Below are 21713 nucleotides of genomic sequence, written 5' to 3'. Positions count from 1 at the left end.
TTCCAATCTTTTATATATTTGACTATCTTATCTTGTTTATCTTTTGGCTTTCCCACTAGACCAGGGAATTCTATCTGATTCGTTCATCCTCACATCTAACACAGTGCCTGGCCCACAGAAGCTCCATAGAGCAATGCTGGAAACGTAACTGATCTTAATGATGAGACAGACAACAGAGGGGCCCAGGCAGGGAGGGAGCTGCCCCAAGTCACAGCAGGAGCTGTGGGCCAAGCTGGGACTGGAACCCCCAGGGGGCCAGAGGAACTGCTGTGTCTCAACTTCTGCTCCCTCCTCTCCAACTGAGGGTCAGGAGCTGGGTTTCTCCATGCATGGGGACTGACTCAGCATGGAGGAGGTGGCCACCAGGGAAGAGGCTCACCAAGTGTAGGCATGAGGGCACCCTCCTGGGGAAAGGAAGCCGCCACCTGCCCTGTCTGCCAGGCCACAGAGCTCCCAGGCCCAGCTTCCTGGTACTTCCTCCTTTCGAAGCAGCAACCCTGGTTGAGATGGGGGAGGGGCAGTTTAGTAGTTCTACTCTCACCCCCTATTGCTGGACCACTGCAGCCTACACTCCCCATCTCTGTCACCTGAATCAAGTTCACAGGCCCAGTCTGCTACCTTGAGATCCTTCCTTGGTTGCTCGTTGCCCTCTGGATCAGGTCCCAGGTCCTTAGCCTTCAGAGCCTCTGGACCTGTCCCTCACCGTCTCTAGGGTCTCAGTACTCCTGGGTAAGCCTAGAGCTTGGCCCACATCTTGCGGGGCCTGAGAGGAAGCCTGTGGCTCCCTGCCCCTGAGCCCACACACATGCTGTGCCCCAGCCAGAATGCCATGCCCATCCTGGTGAAGGCCACACAACAACAACATTGGTAGCAATAATCCTAGCTCGACCAGACAGTGCTGAGCCTGACAGCTCGGGTTTCAAATCCCAGCTCCGCCATCTCCTCGCTGACAACCTTGGGGAAGTCACCTGACCTCCCTGTGCTCAGGCTCCCCAGCTGTAAGACGAGTATACTATCACTCTCCTTTTCACTCTCCTTTTCTAAGGATGGTCAGGAGACAAATGAGCACGTGCCTGGCCTGACTAGTGCCAGGTCATAATAAGCAACCAAATACTAGAAGACATAAGTAAGGGAAGGAAGGGGAGGGATCACCACTGGGTACAGTTATGCCCCTGTGAGTTGAGTGCTCCACACACACACCATCCCAGTCTGATCCACTCAGCAGCCCAGTGAGGAAGATACTACTAGTGCTCCCAGTTTCCAGGTAAGGAAACAGAGGTACAAAGCTGTACTTAGGGTCTTCTCAGCTCTCTGCCAAGAAGAGCAGCCTCAGAGGAAGAAAAACTATCTAAAAGCAGTTACCTTTTCAATGTGTCTACTGCCACGTGTCTGCCGGACATTTTAGCTGCAGGACCTCAGATCCTCAAGGTAACCATCTGATCATTTATAGATGAGGCCATCAAGGCCGCGAAGATTTGCCTGAGCTCGGCCAGCTAGGAAGGGGCAGGTCTGCTGGCTCCAGATCCTGAGGTCTTTCTGGAATAGTGTCCCAGCCACAGAGCTGCACACCATGCTTGGCTCTCCCTTCCAGGGAGGACCTGTCCAGAGGGAAGCAGTGAGTCAACAGCCTCTAGCCTCTTTGCCTTCAGAACCCACCAAGGCAGTAGGACGACGCCACATTCTTCACAAGCTAGAAACTGAGTGCGGCGGTGGTATGAGGGCCTGGCCAGTTCTGCTCCACAGCTCTGGGCTGGCAAGACTTTCCCAGAGCTATGCTGTAGGCTGAGGCCTCAGTCCTTCCTTCACTCCCTCCTTTCAGAAGAATCAGCCCTGCACTGAGGTCAGGAGCCCTTCCTTCCTTGACTCTTCACAGGCATACATCCCTCGCAATTCTCATCTTGACAGCTGGTTTTCAGGGACCCCAGGTGAGACCATGCATCATCTTTCATCCCAACTGCCAGGAAGACTTCTCAGGTATGGAGTCCTGCAGGGCTCTGCAGGTGCGGACGGCAGCGCAGGGCTTCTGTGACCTCCAGGAGTGGAGGGATCCCCTGAGGGCTGGGGTCTGGAGCCCTCTGGCCATTAACACAGCAGCCTTTCCCCTTCCTCAGGGGCGAGCGACAGACTGAGAATCAGAGAGAGCTGGTGTCCTTGTACCAGTGCCTTAGACTGTCTGGGCCTCAGTGCTCCTCATCTGTGAAACAGGCATGGGGATACCTATGCCACCACATTGTCTTGAGAACTGCGGAAAGCACCTGCTTTTCAAAGGTGATAACCAGGAGTGTGGGATTTTAGGTCCATTTCATTAGAAGCGAGATGATCAGAATTGGGAAAAGTCACAGAGCCCTACACTTTTATTATTCAGGTGGAGAACTGGGGACAGAAAGGGGGGAGGAGGCCGGAAGGAGCCTCGAGGCCCTAGCAGGGGTGGACTCCTGTCCCTTGGCCCTGCCTCCGAGTCCTGAATGGCTTCCATTGCCATGCAGCACCACCGTTGCCTTCAGCTACGGGCAACCCGAAATGTGTGTGTTAGAACTAGTCAGAGGGTGCCCCAGGTGTGCCCAGGCTCCCTGCTCTCACCCTGTCCCTGGGCAACTCTGGGGACTTGGTGGGGGGAGAGGGAAACCCAAGCAAGCCTTGGTGCTTTCATGAAGACTGTGGCTAGCCAGAGGGCTGCTCAGAGGCTGCGTTTCCAGGAGAAGCCCACCACAGAGGCAGGGCGGAGGAGGAGGCTGAGGCTGTGCCCACCTCCACTGCTAAAGAGATCTCTGGGCCACCTCTCTAGAAGCTAGAACAACCAGAGACACAAAGCTAGGAATACCTCCCGAGACCTCCGGGAAACAAAGACAAAGACACAGGATCACCCCTGTCTGAGTTAAAGACGAAGACCACAGACATGAGGTAGGTAGAGCGACTTGGAGACAGCACAAGACACAGAGAGACCCAGGGTGGAGAGGATGAGGTGCAAAACAGATGGAGCGGCAGAGACTGAGACGCAGAGAAATGGGGGAAGGGGATGAAAGGAACGGCGGAGAGAGAGGAGACAGGGAGAAAGCCGGTGCCAGGGCTGGGGGCGCGGCAGGGGCGGGCGCGGGCCGGCTCCGGGCGCGGGGCTGCGCACACCTGCGCTCCGGCTGGTGGCCCAGGTCAGAGCCCCCGGCCGCCTGCCCGCTGCTCCCCCAGCCTTTGTCCTGTGGCTGGAGGGCGTTCCCGTGGGCCGGGAGCGCCCCCTGCCGTCCATAGAGGGTCGGACGGCAGAGAGCACTCAAACCTCGCGCCCAGAGACCCGCCGCCGCTGGGCGTCCGCTCGCGGTGCACGAGGGGAACAGGCCCAGGGAGAGGACAGGAGGGAACCTCAGCCGGCCGGCGCCTCTATTGGACCGAACTCTAAGCCTCTGGTTTGGTGCTTCTTGCGCTGATGCCTGCCGGCTCTCGCAGGGGACAGTCTGAGTCCCGGAGGTGCTGCAGAGTGAGGTCCCCCCACCCGAGGAGGACGCCCACAGCCCTGCCTCCACCATCCACGCCCCCTCTCCTGTGCAAGACTCAGGCCGCCACGCGGAAGGCAAGCAACAAAATCGGTAAGCAGAGCCGCCAGGGACTGCGTCAGCTTGTGGCCCTGGCGAGGGGACACGGCTCTCGCCCAGCGAACCCCTCCGGGGAAGAGCCCACCACACCCAGCTTTGCCCAGTTTTCAGATTTTTCCAAAAAAAGCCAGAAAATTTGGATTTTTATGGGAATGCACACAATTCAATAGCTTTTCAAAACAGGGTAAGGGAAAAAATTGCATTTGGCCCACAGGCCACCCGCGGGCATCGGCTCTCTCTCAGACTTCGGCCGCCCCTCTGACTCGGGCCTTCTGTGGCTGTGTCCTTAAGAGTTTTCTTCACTTAAATACATTATGGAAAAAGGAAACTCTATCTCTATTATAATTAGAAACCCAGTATCCTGCTTGCCATAGAAGCCAGGTAACCTTAGAAGGAAAATAGGACCATTAAAACTAAAAGTTTGGTCCTGTTCCTCTCACATTACCACATTTGGTGGGCAGCCTCACCTGCGAACTGCTGATGTCATGAACCACAGGACCTCAGGGTCGGTGGCGATGGGCCCAAAAAAGGGATCTTTCCGGGACCCTCGCAGTGGCCTCTGGGAGTCTGGGGACCGAGAGAGGCTCCTCCATCTGTGTCACTGTCACTGTCCCACTCAGAGCCACCAAAGTGGAAGGCGGGGGGAGGGGCGCTGCCCTCAGAGATTAAAGCACAGAAGGCAGCAGGGCTTGCCCGAGAGGAGATAGGGAGACGGCGCAGAGACAGTGCCTGAGACTTGGATCAAACTAGAACCTTCTCAGTGATTCCCACCATGGAGACTGATGACCTTGTTCCTTCCTAGCAAGGAAGGAGCCTGATCCTTCCTGTAAGGATCAGCAGTGAAGCTCCCAACATTTGGGAAATGCCAGTCAGGGCATAGCAGGAAGCAGAGGGAAGAGGGGAGCTAGGGCCCATCCTGTAGGACGAGAAGCAAATGGATGGTGTGTGGACCGGGAGGGAGGATCTCCAGCAAAGTGGCTTCTTTACACAAGTCATTCCCTTGCTTCAAACCTTCCAGGAGCACCCCAACTCTGGGACCAAGACCAAACTCTGCGTGCTTAGGAGGCCCCACAGTAACTGTCCACTCACTGGCCCCAGGACCTCCGTGCTCCCCACCCCCCAACCCCAGCCCCACTGGCCTGCTCTCCTGGTGAACAGGCTGCAGATGGATCTCGAGAATTTGAGTAGGAGTTAGCCGTGTGAATCAGACTGGGCGAAGGGAACAGGCTGCACCGAGGCGTGGAGGTGTGAAACAGCATGTCGTGTTCCGGGACTTGGTGAAGCCCAAGGACTGGGGCAGAAACCGGGAGGTGGACGAGACAGTAGGTGAGAGGGGCAGGCACGCAGTGGCACCCTGGTACAGCTGCGGAATATCAGACAACCTATACAAAATGTAATTAACTCTCCACCAATAGACGTAAAGGGATTTCTATACGGTATTGTTGAATGAGAGAAACAATTTGAAGATAAGTATGTATAATACGATCCCATTTTTATAAAACAATGGCCAAAATACTCTGTGAGCACATACATACAGCCATGTATCTGTATAGGGTTTTATTAACACAAAAGAAAAATACAGAAGGCTACATACTGGGTTGTTAACATGGGTTTTCTTCTGGAAAACCTTTTGTGGGGGAAGGAGAACCAAGAAAAAAAGGATATAAAAAGTCCAGACTGCCTTTCAGAAGATGTATGACCACAGTTATGATGCATGTGCCCGTCATCCGCCCATCACCAAACCCGGACATGTGCGGGTGCGCTCAGCCCATCCCTGCTCTTCACCCCACATGTCTGCTCCTGTCTGGATGACAAGGACATCTCCCCACCTGCCCCCCAGGCCCCCTGAAACACACACACTATGTTTAATTTTGGGTTCTCCCACCCAGCCCATTCTCCACACAGCTAACCCTCTCATGGTCCCAATTGCTCTGAGAGCGAAGCCCAGCCCTCAGAATGGCTCCCAAGCTCCTACTCGGCTGGCCTTGTCACCACTGCAGACTCAAATCTCATTGCTCCCCTGTCCACTGCCAAGTAGCCCATGCTCCCAACCACTGTATTTCCCTCACCTCACCTTTACACCATTCAGCACAAATTTTGTTGCTATTTACTATATTCCAGTCACAGTTCTGAGCACTCAGCATTTATTAAAAGCATTTAATCCTCACAACAACCCTGTAAAAGGATACAATATTTTTGGTTGTATTATATTTTGTAGGATGGAAAGCTGACACACAGAAATGTAAATAATTTGCCTAAGATCACACAACTAGTTAGTGGGGAAAGCGGTCCTGTAGCCAAAGCTCCTGAACCACTGCGCCCTCTCTTATGCCTTTGAACACGCTATTCCCTCTGTATGGAACTCTCTTTAGTTTCTGTGTTCACTTGGCTAAATCCTGATCACCACTAGATTTCAATTGACATATTGCTTCCTCCAGGAAGACTTCCCGGACCCCCTAAATCTGGGCTAGACATTCTTTTGATGTTCTTTCCCATAGCCCAGTCATTCCTCATTCATAGCACATCTCATGCTCTTCTAGGGTTGCTGAACATCACTACCAGCCTATGAGCTCCTTGCAGGCGGGGGCCTTAGTTTACTCTTTTGAAGATGGGTCCCAAGTACCTAGCACAAACAAAGCTTGTGTTAGGAGCTCAGTCAATGTGTGCTGGATAAAAGAGTGACTATTAATACTTCACATAGGCTAAGATTTGCTTGCTCCACATATTGGAGCGGGGGTGGCGGCCTGAGGGGCAGTCTTGTTTGAGCCCCTTTCAGCACCACAGAGAGCTCCTCGGCCAGCCTCCTGCGGCTTGGCCAAGGGTCTGTGGGTTTGCTTCTTTGTTCTCTGGTGGTTCTGAGCTCTGTCCTGGCTAGGACTCTCAAGGCATGAAAACTTCGCTGGTTTGTCTGAGTGGGGAATACCTCAGGGCGGAGGAGGAAGAAGAGGAATCTGAGGGCTAGAATGAGCCAGTCCCTTGGGCAGAGCTGCATCCCCACCCCAGGGTCCTCTCATCAATCACACCCCACCTCATATACACTTTTTAGCCAGCACAAAGTTTAAAAAAGTAGTTAGTTAGAGAGCCTGTTGGAAGCGGTGCCAAATCTATGTGTTTTCTGGAAGTATTGAACTAGAAAGAAATGAAAACATCAAAATACTCTTTGTACCAGGCTCAAATTGAGCCCTGCTTCATTCAGTCCATGTCTCGGCCTGACTAGAATGATGAAGGGATGGAGGGGAGAGTGGGTTGAAAAGGAACAAGGCTCAGCGGGGAACCTCAGACTGCCATTCTCGGACCACGGGCTGGCGAGCTCAGAAGGAGTCCCTGCTCCGGAGGAGAGCAGAGGAACAAGATTGACAGGTGAGGAGATAGAGGGGGAGGGGGCAGCCGCTGGAAGAGGCTGAGACACAAAGCCATGCTGGCAGACTGGGGAGAGCCTGGGAGAGGAGTAGACGGACCAGCCAGAGCCATCAGTGCTCCAAGAAGCATGTGCAAGAGCTCACCAGGCAGCCACAGGGCCCCAAGGCAGAAAGGACAGTGTGTGTGAAGGAAGAGATGTGAACCGCATATTGGCAGGAGCCAGAGGACAACACCAGTCAGAAACATAGCCAGACAAAACCTCCGAGGTTTTTGAGCGTCACTTACAGCCTGCTTGGAGGGCCCCCAGCCTTGGGAAAGAACCTGGTCTTAGATGACCAGAGGCTTTTGTCACTCCTTGTTCAAAAGCACATTTTGGGACCAAATCTGGTGGCTGGAGTTGCCCAGTTGTGCACCAGGCTATCACAAGGCTGAGGTCCCCACCACCAGAGACATTCATTGTGTGTGTGTGTGGGTGGGTGGGTGGGTGTGGGTGGGTGGGTGGGTGGGTGGGTGTGTGTGTGTGTATGTGTGGAGGGGTGCCAAAGGATGAAGAGAAACCAGGTTCTTGGAGTCCACTCCACAGCCGGGTTTTGCTAGCCCTGATCCTGCGAAGCTGGAGGCAGCCACTCCTCCATGGCCAAGGATTTGGGAAATGGGGGTGCCCCAGCTGGTCTCAGCTGAGACGGAGAGGAAATGAGTCATATCTCAAGGCCATGGAGAGAGGAGATGTCTGGCTCATTTTGTTTTTACACAGCATTGGCTGAGCACTTTCTCTGTGTGCCTGTTACGCACATCAGTGACCTGAATGCTCTCAACAGCCATCAGAAGTGGGTGCAGCTGTTACACAGCTCTTTGCCCCAGAGCTCAGAGAGGCAAAGCAAGTTGCCCAAGGCCACCAGCAAATTAGCAAGGGAGCTGAGACTGTTACAGACCGTGCCAGACACAGGCAAATGGAGAAGAGTGCATCTGCCCTGCTCTCTACCCACATTCCAGACTCTTCTCTGTTCTTCCCCTTCTCCAGCTCCTTGCCTTCGAGGACTGGCTTCCTGCTTGAGAGAGAGCTGCCACCACTGTGAATCAAGCACTGCCTACCTTCTCAGTGGGGCTGGGTTCTGGGCATTTGGGGTCTCGGCCATAGGTTCTGCTGGGAAATGGGAGGATCCTGCCCCTCTTGGTCCAAATGAGCCAGACATCCATTGGGAGAAAGTGACAGGCTGGCTCCAGGCATAAGCCCACCTCCAGCATTTCTAGCCCCAAATCCTCTTCTTGCCCCATTTGTCACCTCGCTCTGGGCACCACCCCTCCTGGCCCTGACCTGCCCTGGACTCACTTCTCTGCCTCTCGCTGAGCATTTCAGGGATCTAGCCTCTGGCCCCACACATCATCATCTTAGAAGCAAACCCTTCCTCGGACCCACTCCATACCAGATGTTCTTGCAAGACCCTCATGTCTATTTGTTCATTTAGTCCTGACAACTACCCCATATTACAGATGAGGAAACTGAGGCGGAAAGCAGACACCGTACTTGTGAGTGACTAGACCCAGGCAGTGTGACCCCAAGCTCTGTGCTCTTAACACCCTGCTGTCTCTCGGTGACAGGTGAGCGTGTGATTCTGGATGCTCAAGGTACCCATCCACCTGGAGGGCTCAGGGCTGTGAACTGGGGTTCCCCTCTCCTGCACGGAGCCTGTCCTTGGGCGGTTGGGAAGGAAGGTGCAGGGAGCCTCCGGCCGTGCGCTGGAGAACTGCATGCTCTGGCACCGACACTGGCTGGGCAGCAGGCGGGCTTACACAATGAAAGCTAATTCCTCGGTTGTAATGACTGGAAGAACTGCTGGCTTCTGACTCCTCGCATAATTACCGTGAGACCTCCGTAGAGTAATTCACCAGATAATTACATGGTAGCAGGTGGGGGGTGGGATTCTTCTCTGGAAGGTAAAGAGGTAGCATTTAATTTCGAGGGGGATGCCTAATCCTATAATTACTCAGTAAAGTCCCGTATTTCCGCCAACTTGATTCCCTAGGGCCAGCCTGACCTGCAGAACCAAATCAAGCAGGAGCTCTTGCCCAAGATGAAAATTCGAGGCGGGGGCAGGGGGTTGATGGGGTTTCCCAGAGCATCTTTACATGTGAATTGTCCTTGGAGCCTCGAAATACAACAGGAGAAATAGGCAGGGGAGGAAATAGAAAGTGCTTTAATATGCTGAAGATGAAACAGACACAAAGGGAGAAATCTTTCCTATCCCCAGGCAAATCAGCTGTTCAGTGTGGTCATCCAGGCTGGGGTTCAAACTCAGGGCATCCCAACCTGTCTGAGACCAACTTCTTTGTCAGTCAAAGGGGGCTGAGCCACACTGCATCGGTGTGCATTATCACAAATAGTACTGCCTAACAAATACTCCAAAACACGGAGGCTTTTAAAAAGCCACCATTTATTGCTCATGCTTTGGCAGTAAGCCGGTAGCTCGGCTAAAGCTGTGACTCACTCACATGCCTGGTGACATGGCTGTCAGCTGGGGCAACAGGTGACTGGGCCACATGCCTCTGGTCCTCCAGCAGGGGAGCCTGGGCTTGGTCACATGGCGGCTGGACAGCTCCAAGAGCCACAGTGGAAATGTACAGGGCCTCTTGAGACCCAGGCTGGGAATGAGAACACTGTCACTTCTGGCCACATTCTACTGGCCAAAGCAGGTCCCAGGACAGCCCGGAGTCCAGGGTGGAGAAATGGACTGCACCCCTTGATGGGAGGGCCTGCATCGCATCGGCAAAGGGCATGAATACAGGGAGGGATGAGAGATTGGACCCACCTTGGTAATCAATCTACCACAGCCTGCCTTATTGGGTTATTGCAAGATTTATGAGATGCAGCTCATAAGGTTCCTTGCACACATAAGTGTTCAGTAAAGTGGAGGTCTGCTTATTATTGCGAATAATAATAGAAGGAGGCTAGTGTCAGGGAAGGGGATGGACTCCTGGTGCCTAACATCCAAGCCGCTGGCCTTCCCCTGCACAGAGACAATGGTGCAGTGGAAATGCCTAGCACAGACGGGGATGTGAGTCCCTGTCCTGCCTACCTCTTGCTCTGTGACCTGGGCAACTCACTCCCCACTCAATGCATGGGTGTCTATGGCACCAAGTGGGGGTGACCCCCCTCCACAGGAGCAGCATGAGGGTCAGAGGGACACACTGCATGCCATGACAAAGCTGGCCCCCGGCCCCCAGCCCCCTGGCTGCTTCTCTGTCTTTTTTTTTTAAGATTTATTTATTTGAGAGAGAGAAAGAGAGCATGCACTCGGGCAAGCAGGGTAGGGGGGCAGAGGGAGAGGAAGAGAGAATCCCAAGCGGACTCCCCAATGAGCACAGAGCCGGGTGCAGGGCTCGCTCTCACAACCCTGAGATCATGACCTGAGTCAAAACCAAGACTTGGATGCCTAACCGACTGAGTCACCCAGGCACTGCTCTGTTGTTTCAAGTCTAAACCCCACTGCCCAGAGGGTTTTGTATAGCTGTATTTCCTGTTGCTTCCATTACAAGAAGAGCAACTGATTTCCTTTCTTTTTCCAAATATTACATTATTCTATAATACAGGAATGCTTTTTCAAACTGGATATTTCTTCACGGAGATTCTGGTGCATTCCCTGCTCCACCAGGCCATCCTGCCCCCCACCCACACCCCCAGGCAGGACCATACCCTCATACCCTTCTCCAGTGGTCACAACAATTTCTTTCCATAAATTCAGTTGTCATTACACAAGTAATTGTACTCTCCTTTTGAACACGGCAGAGAAAGGGGCACCTGGGTGGCTCAGTCAGTTAAGCATCTGCCTTTGGCTCAGGCCATGATCTTGGAGTCCGGGGATCGAGCCCCGCATCAAGCCCTGCATCAGGCTCCCTGCTCAGTGGGGAGTCTGCTTCTCCCTCTGCCCCTGCTCATGCCCTCTCTCTCTTTCTCATTCTCTCTCTCTCTCAAATAAATATTTTTTTAAATGAACACTGCCGAGAAGGTAGAGTCCTGCATGCCCGCCATCCCCCATTGCAAATCCTTCCCCCAGGCCCCACCACAGATGTCATCTTCACCTCCCCCAGACCACCACAAATGCCAGCACATTTCACATCTTTCCAGACCTCTTCCTCTTAATTAACATATACATTAATTTAATCAGATCCCATTAATTTACATGTAATATATATGTTCCCAGAGAAGTAAGACGTCTAGTGGGAAGTATGTATTAATTTGCAACATTCTTTTTCACCCAAACTGTAAATATCTAACTCTATGGATGCATATAGATCTGGTTCATTCTGTTTACATGTTGTATTCTGTAGTATGAATGGACCATATTTTATCCATCCATTCCCTAGTTGATAATAAAATACTCACCACAGCACTCTCCTAAACAAGCATTTAGAATAGGGATTAACTCACTTAATCCCTCACATGAACCAACCATGAGATAGACATTACTATTATTTCCATTTTGCAGTTTTGAAGAAACCATGGCTCAGAGAGTAGGTGACCTGGGTAAGGTCACACAGCAAATAAGGGGCAAGGCCAGGACTTGAGCCTATGTAGTCTTGCTCCATAGTTCCTGCTCTCAACCACAATGCTATGCTGCCTCTCACAGCATCTGTGTATGGGTTGTTCCGGATTTGGTTGGTTTTTGCGGGGGTGGTTTAGGTTTTTTGCAAAAGTAGCCCAGCCATTTTAATTCTGAAGAATTAAGTTCTGGGGTGTCTGAGCTCAGCCCCAGCTGGGCTGGACAAGAATGATAAGGTCCCCTGGAAGACCAAGGTTAGCATTCTGTTAAGCCAACATCCACGGCCATTACAATGTCAGCTGCCTTCATGAAGACACGAACCGTGTCTCAGGGATCAGCCTGGGGCTCAGTCAGGGCAGCGTTGAGTAACAAAAGAGGGACAGCCCTTTCCGAACATTGGCATCCCTGAGACTAGAAACGCTAAAGTGGCCTCTGGGTCACTAAGTGCATCTCCCTGAAGGGCCAAAAGTGTGTACCAAGACCGGATGGCAGAAGGCAAGGAGGCACATTCTGGAAATTCTAAGTGATTCAGTATCGGGGACATAAAGCAGGGAGAAAGAGGAGCTTGGGAAGAGTGGGTGGTCAGAGGCGAAGTCAGGGAGGCCGGCATGCCAGGCTCAATTCCATAAGCCTCTCTGAAAGGTCAGAGCAAGGAGCTGGACAGGCAGGAAAGGGGAGGTGTGGCCAGAAGGGACATGGCTTGGAGGTGCAGAGGAGCAGAACTGAACGGGTGCCAGAGAGTTCGCCAGACCTGAGAGAGGGAACAAGGCAGAAGCCTGCAGGTCAGCAGGAGCCAAGGTGTGGGGTCTGAGAGCTATATGCAGTAAATAGCCCAGGCTCCGTCCTGCATTCGCCAGGAGCTACAGAGGTGCAGGCACAGGGCCATGAGCTGAGGGAGCTGGACTCAGGGAGGATTTCTCCAGATGAAGGGGGTGGAGGTAGCTATGTCTGAGGGGTCTCTCCACCTGAGGGAGCTGGGGCAGAGCTCCATTCCAGGGGGCCACAGGGAAAAGAGGATTCCAGCACTTCTGCAGAAACAGGTGCATGGTACAGGGTGGATGTCCTCTGCCCCCATTTCCTCGGCTTTAATCCTCTCGACTTTTCCTTGAGTCTAGTGGTTTGTGGGGCAGAGCCTTCCAGGAGCGTGTTGGAATTGCTTTGAGGCCAGTGGGCATCCACTCCAGGGGCAGCAACTCCAGGGGCCCCTGCAGACCCCAGCCCTCCCCAAGAGTCACCCCCGTCCTCCCAGATGGTTCTGTGGCCATCAGAGAGGGCAGCACCCTTTAGTGGCAGCACACCTACCAAACAAGGGGGTGAGGCCCCCGCACACGGCAGGTGCTTAGCAATTACTTCCAAAGTGCCATTCCATCACACAGACTGCATGCAGAGTTCTGGGGTGTCCGAGCTTAGCCCCAGCCGGGCTGGACAAGAATGATCAGGTCCCCGGGAAGACCAAGGTTAGCATTCTGTTAAGCCAACATCCCACGGCCATTACAATGTCAGCTGCCTTCATGAAGACACGGACCGGGTCTCTCTTGATCATCTGGGACATCTGCTGCATGTCTTGGGTGGGGCCGATCCTGAGACAAGGGTCAAGTTCACATCCTTTATTTAGGAAGTGGATCTAGGTAGCACCAGTAGGGAAATGGGGCTGAGACAAGGAAGGGAAGGAGACCAATGCTATGCAGCCTCAAACCAGTCACCGAAGCTCTCTGATCTTTATTTCTCAGTAGAACTGGGTACAGTAATCTCTCTCTGAGAGGATTTGGGGGAGGTTAAAGGGAAGTGATGACAAAAACAGGATAGGTCATTATGTGGCAGTGCTGGGGACACTCTAAGCATCAAGCACTGGCCCAGAGCAAAGGATAGACCTACACCCCATGTATGCAGGGCTGCAGGTTGCTGTCCCTTGCCAGGCCTGGGGCTGGATTCTGCCCTCTGGGCTCCATGCTGGTCCAAGGACATGATCTTCCATTGGGACTCCAGGACCCCCTGAAACCCCCAGTGGAGAGCAGGGGAGGGGAGGGCTTTTCATTCTGAACTCTGCTGGACTTTTTGGACTCCACATGGCTAAAGGTCAGCAATCCACACCACCCCAATCCACGAGTACTCCAAGGTTGAGTGGACACAGCCGTGAAGCCCTCTGGGCTTTGGCACAGGCCCATCTTAGGCAAGGGGCCTAGAATCCCAGGGTCCATCTAATACTCCAGTCAATCAGAGAATGACTCCTCATTTGCTTCCCCACCAGTTGCCCTGTGACCTTAGCAACTTCCTTAGCCCTTCTGTGTCTCCTTTGCAGCATCTGTAAAATGGGGCTAACAACAGTACCTACCTTCTGGCTTGTTGGGAGGGGAGGACTGTTCATCCATGCAAAGGGTCCAGGCACATAGTAAGTGCTCAGAAAATGCTGGCTGATAGTGCAAGGCTGGAAGAATAGTCAGGGTCCCAGATGTCAGGGCTGCTGAGGGGTAGGAGCTTAAAATCAGGTGGAGATAGATAATATCCTCGTGGCTGATTTCATCAGGGACACTAGGGAGCCCCTTCCCATACCCATGACACTCCAAGCAAACTGAAGGTTAGGGTGCGGCTAACAGAGCCTGCCCCAGGGGCACAGCTGATGAGGGGCTGACAGGTGAGCTGAGGAAGGAGGATGGGGGTGTTCTGAGCCCCAAGCAGGCCTAGGCTCCAAGATATGCATATGACCCAAACTTGGTTAGCTTTGTCCTGTGTCTGGAATGTCTAGTCCCTTACACAGGTGACTTCATTAGTCCCCACAAGGTCCTATCAGGTAGAGTCCAGAATCAGCCCATCTTTCAGATAAAGAAACTGAGGCACAGAGAGATTAGGTGCTCACCCAGGGGGCAGAGCCATGGTACTTCCCAGCAAGCCTGCCTGAGTCTGTGCTCCTCTTACCCACTGCTTTGGAAAGGTGGTTGGGGGGGGGGGCATTTTCCAGAAGCTCTCCCCTCCACTGCCTCAACCCAGGATCCTGCATCTCCTCCCTAGTCCCTCCCTTAGGCTCCACCTCTTCCCTGCACCACCAGCCCCCCCAGGCTCCATCTCCTCCCTGCACCCACCCAGGCTCCATCTCCTGCCTGGTCCCCTCCCCCAGGGTCCCTTTCCTCCCTTGTGACCCCCAAAGCACCATCTCACCCCCAGGCTCATCTGCACCCCCTTCCCTCTGGAGTACCCCATATTCTCAGCATCTTTCCCTGACATGCACTCCCTCTGCAGCCAACTCTCCCTGACTAAGCTGGGTCTCTGAGTTTGGGCATTGGCCTTGGGGGTCCCTGACCCAAAGGGATGAAGAGAGACATCCGGAGTGCTGTCTACCTCCCTTTTCTCCCGGGATCTGCCGGGCCCAGACCCTACTTAGCCTGCTGTGCTTCAAACCTGGGTTCTCCACCCCTGCCCGCCTGCTGTAGGCAGGCCTGGCTGCCCTCGTGCAGAAGGGGGGTAGGAAGGAAAGCTACTTGCCTCCAGGCCCACAGCTTCCACATCAAACCCATCCTCATTAAGAAGCGCTGCGTGTGCCAGGGTGACATCTTTATTCGTGCGCCCAGAGACTTCAAAGCCTTCAGGAGATCTCCTCGGTGGATTAGACATGAAAAATGTCGGAGATGAGATGGAGCAAAGAAGCAGACGGCCGCTCCAGGCGTTAATTAAGCCGGGGGTGGGGGCCCACAGGACACGGCACGTAACCAGGGCTCCTCCAGCCCCAGCCCAGGGTGGGCGGGCTTGTCTAGGGCAGGGAGCTCCAGCCTGCTGCAGGCTCTCCAAGGCCACGAGCCCAGCCGCCTGTAGGCCAGGCCCTTCCCCATGGGAGAATTCGCTCTACAGCATCCATGACCAAGCAGCTCCCCTGCTGGCCCACAAATGTGGATTGAGTCTTGCCCGGACAGGTCCAGGAGGAAGGGGACCCAGGCCCCTCCCAAAGAGTTCACAGCCTGGGGAGGCAGGAGGGAGCAGTCCCAAGCCCCTGCGGTAAGTTCTCCAGGAGAGGTGGGTTCGGGAGGCCGTGGGAGCTGGGATTCCAGGCAGAAGGGACAGCACATGAAAGCAGTTCTCTCACTGGAGGGTCACCAGCGGGATCCAAACTGAGATGGACCAGGACAAGCAGGCCATGGGTCGTCTTCAGTAAGGGGCAGTGTCGTCACAGTTAGGGTCTTGAGGATGCTGTGATGGCCTGGCTAGGAGCTGGGTTTGGGGCAGGGATCCAAAGGCTGCAAAGCAGTCAGGACGTGGCCGTGGTCCTGGTGGAAGACATGGACCTGAAGCAAGAAGCAGCCACAGACATACAGAGGAGACAGAGGGATGGGAACCACCAGGTGAGGAGACCTGACTGATATCCAGATTCCTGCCCCTGGGACCAGGCAGAAGCTGGGCCATCCCCCTGGTGAGGACATGGAGAAAGGACAGGTGTGGGGAGGATGCTGAGCCTGGTCTGGGGCCTGCTGGCTTTGAGGTGCTCCAAGATACCTTGTGAGATGGTCAGAGGTGGGGGAGCTTTGGGACCAGAGCTCAGGGGAGGCACGGGAAAGCGTGGATGGCCCATCAGCCACACACACAAGATGTATGGGCTGGGGGGGGGCAGGGCAGGCTCTCTAGATGTCCTGTGTCCAAGGAGACTGTGTCAGCACTGCTGGGCCGAGGCCTCCATTGGTGCCAGGGAAGAGGTGAGCAGCCAAGCCTGGGAGGGGGCAGAGGGCACGGTCTGATCATGCAGAGGAACAAAGCGAGGGGCCCGAAAAAAGACTGCCATCCGGCCGAGGTGCCGCAGGGGACCCGAGTTCTGGCAGAGCAAGGGCACCATCTGCTTTAAAGGCAGAAGGCACAGACAGTGCTCCCCACCACCACCATGGACCTTACCCAGTGCCTAGGAAAGGTAGATGCTAGGACCAGGAAGTAGGATTCTGGCTGCCCCCATGGGTGCCTCCCAAAACATTTCCAAGGGGGATGGGAAGAGGAAATCTCCAGCTCAGAGGGCCACTGAGAAACAAATTTCTTTGAGCTTTCTGGTCCTTGCTAGAGGAGGGGGGAGAAAAGTTTCACAAATTAGCTTTCTCTCCCCCACTAGGGTGGGAAGGGGAAAATGGAGCTATTGATTGGTCCATTTGGAGTGTCAACTTTGACTTGGTGTGTGTCACCTGGGTGATCAATTGGAAAAAGCCGCAGGCTCTGATCAAGAGGCAACTTCAGCGTCTCCTGGCAGGGGACGCGGAGTCTGTGCCTGCGGTGGGGATGGGCACTGCTGCTCCTGGCCGAGTGGCAGCCACTCAAGTACAGGCCGACAAAATGTTTGGCTGTGCTCCTGCCCCACCTAAAACTCTCCCCTGCTTCCCCCTCCCACCCCCGAGGGACAGGGCATTCAAGGCAAACAACTCTGCTCTGCCAGGCAAGGGGCAGCTCTCTCTAACCCTGGGGGATCCCTGCCCTGCTGACGCCTGGTAAAGCCCCACACTGCTGCTGTCACCCTCTGTCTGAGCTCCCTGAGAGCAGGGCTTGTGCCGGGGCAGCTGTGGTTCTGCTGGCATCCATTCCCTCGTTCTAGAAATGGGACCTCAGCCTGCCTGGGTTAAGTCTGGTCTCACGTGAGCTAATGGACGGGGGCTCTAGGTTGACCAGATGGCCCAGGTCTGGCCAATGAGAGCGCTGTATCCCTGGTCACTGCGATTGGGTCAAGAAGTGATCATGTGACCCAGACAGAGCCATTCAGAGGCAGAGAGCGTATCCAACTAAGATTTTGCCACACTTTGGGGAAAAAGGAGGTCCTTCCTTTTCACCGGGGATCCCTAAGCTGGTAGGACATGACAAGGAGATAGTCGGTGTTTGAAGCAGGTTGGGTTCCCCAGGAAGTCAACTCTCAGAGTTCAGTGAAGGGGACTTTCATTAAAGAGAGTCCTGGGGATCAGGCCCTCAGAAGGCTGGTGAAGACAGCGCAGTGAGCAGAGGGAGAAGCGACAGGCCTGGCCACCCCACGGGGACCCCTGGAGCTCAAGTGGTCCCTTCAGGGTTGTCCTGAGCTGGGCTGAGATAGCCAAGCCTTTTCTTCTCCCCATCTATCAGCCACTGGGTCTGGGCCACCAAGGGAAAGTATGTGACCTTAGGCAACACAGTTCTTGGCATGCAGAGCAAGAGTTGAGAACTGTCTGCTTGACTGCCCTTCCAGGAGATGAAGGGGCAATGCGTCCTTCATCAAAGGGGGATCTGTGCAGTGCCTACAGGGTCTACCAGGGCGGCCATTTTTCTTACCACTAGGGAATGAATGAATGAAAGAAATCCAGGGCAAAGCAGAGGTAAGAAATGGAGCCATGTTGAGATCCAAAGACCTTGTTTGAACCCATAGTTGCTGCACTGCCTGATCCATCTGAACTTTTTGCTTAAGCCAGTTTGAGTTGGGATTCTGTCCCTGGCCAATGAGAGGGGTGGGCACTCAAACCAAGCTTAGTCTAACTAGGTTATTTTAGGGCTTAGCGTAAGAAGGACTTGTGATGATAAGGACTGGAGAGCAAGGAGGGATCTAGGGGGTCAGGAAGGAGAACACTAGAGCTTAGGTCAGAGGCAGCACTGGTCATGGTCAAGGCATGTGAAACAGGCCAGGGTGGGGGTGGGGGAGGGTAGGCACACCAAGAAAGGAAGCAGGGAGCACAGAGCTGGAGGGATGTCTGCACATACATACCACACCCTCCATCCCCAGCCTCCCAATGCCCAGTGATGCAACACGGAGTGACATGGACCCTGGCCAATGACAGCCCCACGTTCCCTTGGCCACAGTGCTTGCTTCAGGGGGTAGGAGGGTCACCCTAACAGGACCAATCAGAGTCCAGGCACATCAGACCCAAGAATTCTGCCGGAGCTGAGACCTCTGGCCAGGACCCATGGTCCACTTTTCCCCCCACCCCACTTCTTTCATGTGGTCATCACCCCACCCCCACCACCTCCTCTGCGTGACCCCCTTCCTTCAACCCAGTTACAAGCAGGCTTCTCCTTGTGGAAGCCCCAGTCTTGTGCCCTCTGGGTTAGACCTTTTGGGCTAGGAGAACCTCCTAGGGCAGAGCCTGGTCTCCAGCCATCTCCGATTGCTCTTTCACTCCCACCTTCTCAACAGGCTTGGCACACCTGAGTGTGCATTTGCTTAGGAGTGTCAGAGAGAGGTGTGAGCTCAGGAGGAGCGGGGAGAGGGAAGGGGAAGTTCCATGGCAGGCACATATAAAGGAAAACAGAGTTCAGCTCAAACTGACGATCATGTCCTCAAGGCTCTGTGTAGGATGCCCAGCAACATGGCTCAGAAGTAAGGGAGAGAGCAAGGAGACAGGGAAGGAGGGAAGGAGGGGGGTGGCTGCGTTAGTCTTTCCTGAGCGCCCCTCTGTATGCCAGGCTTACCACTGTGTTACCTCCGGTGCCCACTCAGCAGCCCTCATGGTGGATTTTGTTCTTTCAGGAAATGGCTTATCGAAGACCTCATGGCAACTTCATGGCTATTTCCTTCACAGTACAGAGTTACGGAGCAGGGGCAGTATTTGGAGTAAAGCTGTAACAGAAGACAGAAAAATAAATCTGCAAGAATGATTAAGTGATTCCCAGAATGAGTCTCCACAATTACAGATTATCCCAGCTGGAAAGACTCTGGAGTCACAGACTCGACATCCCATTTCACAGAAGGGTAACTAAGCTCCTAAGTGGGCCCCAAGTCCTCAAATAAATGACGGGACCAAGCTTAAAACCCAGGTCTCCAGCCTAGCCGGAGGCTCTAATCAACCCCCCCCCGCCTTGGGCTTCAGTTCCTCCTTCCAGAGAATGCGGCATCCCTCCCTGTGTCAGGGAGTGGGGGCGACAAAGGTCTGCAGAAGACCCTTCTGACTGAGCTCTGATCTGCCTTCCTTTTGTTCAACCCCATCATCTTTTGTAATTAGAAAATAAATTACTTTTTCTGAAAGAAACATGCCAGGTTCTAGCTACGTGGATAAGAGGGATGGAGCGGTCCTAGGCCTGACAGGTGGAGAACCAGCGTCCTATCAGCCAGGCCAGACAGCTGGGGCCTACAGACAGACCAGAGACAGCCGGGGGGTGGGGGGCGACAACACGGCATGGCAGGGAGGGGACGCAGAGCGGGGTGAGACAGCAGGACAGCAGCTTGGCTGATGCAGACCCTTTGTGTTTGCACACAGTCCAGCAGCCAAGAAAGCAGAACCCAAGCATCTTTGAAAGAGGACCCCCGGGATCAGTCCTCCAAAGGGAGAATTGGGTCTCAGAGTGGCCCTCACTGGGCCCCTCCCCTTTATGTGTGTAAATTGATAGCATCCATCCGGATGTGGTTATCTTGCTGGAGTCTGCTAGGCCAAGGCTTCCACAGAGGCCCAGCTGGTCTGTAGCTCCCACCCTGGCCCCCCACTTCTCTCCCTTCATGTACTCCACCCTCCCCACCCCACCCCACCCCCGGCCGCCAGCTACTCAGCCCTTCTGCACTCCCACCACAGGGCCTTTGCCCTGCCACTGTCTGCACAGAGACATCGTTACCCCATGACCTCCTCCTGGAGATCTCTGCCCATCAGGTCATTGGCAACCACTCCACCCCACCCCACCTGGATTCCCTTTTCCCTCCCCTGCTGTGGTTTCCTCCAGAGCACATATGACCTTTTTTTTTCTTTTTAATTTTTTTACTGTTACACATATGACCTTCTAACCTACTACCAAACTCCTATCTCGTGTATTGTCTACCTCTCCGCTTGGGACGCAGACTCTCAGCCCTGACAACAGACCTGGCGGGGGGGTGGGGGTGGGGGGGTAGGGGGAGGTTTTGATGCCGATGTGGTAGTGTGAGGAGACCAGGCCCACTGGTACCCTGGCTGTGCGAAGGTCACAGGCAGCCCTGGAGAGGGGCTATCCTTGTCGGTGTTTGCTGGAGCTTACTTCCCTGGGTCATGCCCATCTCCTTCAGCACTTGTTGAAAGTCCCCAGCACATGGGGCTATGAAGCAAAGCACAGACAGGACCCAGTGCTATCCATGGTACCCTCAGAGGGTACCATGATGGAGACAGCTGAAACCCAGGAGAGGTTCCCTAGGGGAAGGAACCTTCGAGGTCAAGAGCCAGGCAGTAAGAGCCAGCCCCAGTCCCTACATGGGGAGTCTCCTCCATGCCAGCTGCAGAGGCCTGAATTGTGTCTGAATTAAGGAAACCATCTTCAACATTGTTGGCATCCTTGCCTGCTGGCACACCATCTCCCAGGGGCTCCCCAGGCTCCCGCCTGTGCTGGTCTACAGAGAATGTCCCTTACCACCTACCTGGTGGAGACGCCTGGGAGGTTACATGCGCCACTTCACCACACCCCCAAGAGAGTGGGCAGCCACATCTGGTGGAGGGGAGCACAAAAGCCCAGCCCCCTCTCCTCAAGGTAGGACAACTCTGGTGAGATTTATTCTTCAGAGCTCTTCCCTGCTCCGACCCCAGGGGAGGAAATAGAGGTTTTCAACCATATTAGAAGATGGTCATTATCACGTATAATAATATACACACACATGCAATAAGCTGCCATTTTCACCTATTACACTGGTGAATACCAAAAAGTTTGATAATACACTGATGAGGATGCAGGCAGACATGCCACCCTCCATGCAGGGCATCTTGGCAATATCTGCCCACATTACAGACGCATGTGCCCTATATCCAGCATCCGCTTGTGAGAAGCTCGCCTGCAGTGGTACAAGGACTTGAACTCGGAGATGTGTGTACATAGACGGCAGGGCAGCAGAGGACAGAGAAGCCATATCAGTGCCCATCCGAAGGGACTGGCCACGTGAGTTGCAATATATCCATAAAGTGGGGCCCTCCACAGCCATTTTAAAAAGAGGGAAGCAGATCTATATGTGTGAATACAGAATAACCTGGCAAGAAGACTATTAAAATAAAAAGGCACGAGGCAGAACACTCTGTATGCCATGCTACTGTTGGCAGGGGGGAAATAGGTCTGTGTGTCTGTGTAAAATATCTCCAGAAAGATGCTCATAAAACTGATGAGTCGCTGCCTCTGAGAACAGGAACTAGCTGTCAAGGCTGGAAGACAGTTAGCACTATATTTTGACTCTCATTTATATGACCTTTCCAAGAAAAAAAGTTTAACGGTGTAAAATAGTAACAGATGTTTGAGACCCAGGGGAGGAGAGCACAACAGCAGGAAGCAGCAAGGAAGGAGGGCCCTGGGCCTGATTCAGCAGGAGGACGGGCAGTGGTAC

The 21713-nt window shown here is 54.0% G+C and overlaps 1 long non-coding RNA gene across 1 annotated transcript; it reads left to right on the top strand.

Moving 5' to 3' along the window:
* Nucleotides 1-3307: 3307 nt before the first annotated feature.
* LOC141374258 (uncharacterized) lies at nucleotides 3308-19353 on the top strand. The gene is made up of 3 exons (XR_012381001.1): nucleotides 3308-3578; nucleotides 8436-8543; nucleotides 18924-19353. It is a non-coding gene; the product is annotated as an uncharacterized lncRNA (long non-coding RNA).
* Nucleotides 19354-21713: the final 2360 nt, after the last annotated feature.

Source organism: Callorhinus ursinus, unplaced genomic scaffold (assembly GCF_003265705.2).
Source record: "Callorhinus ursinus isolate GAN/ISIS: 27379988/994484 unplaced genomic scaffold, GSC_fseal_2.0 scaffold15, whole genome shotgun sequence".
NCBI classification, from domain to species: Eukaryota; Metazoa; Chordata; class Mammalia; order Carnivora; family Otariidae; genus Callorhinus; species Callorhinus ursinus.
Note: the sequence above shows the minus strand (reverse complement) of the source record. Positions and strands in the feature narration are given on the sequence as shown.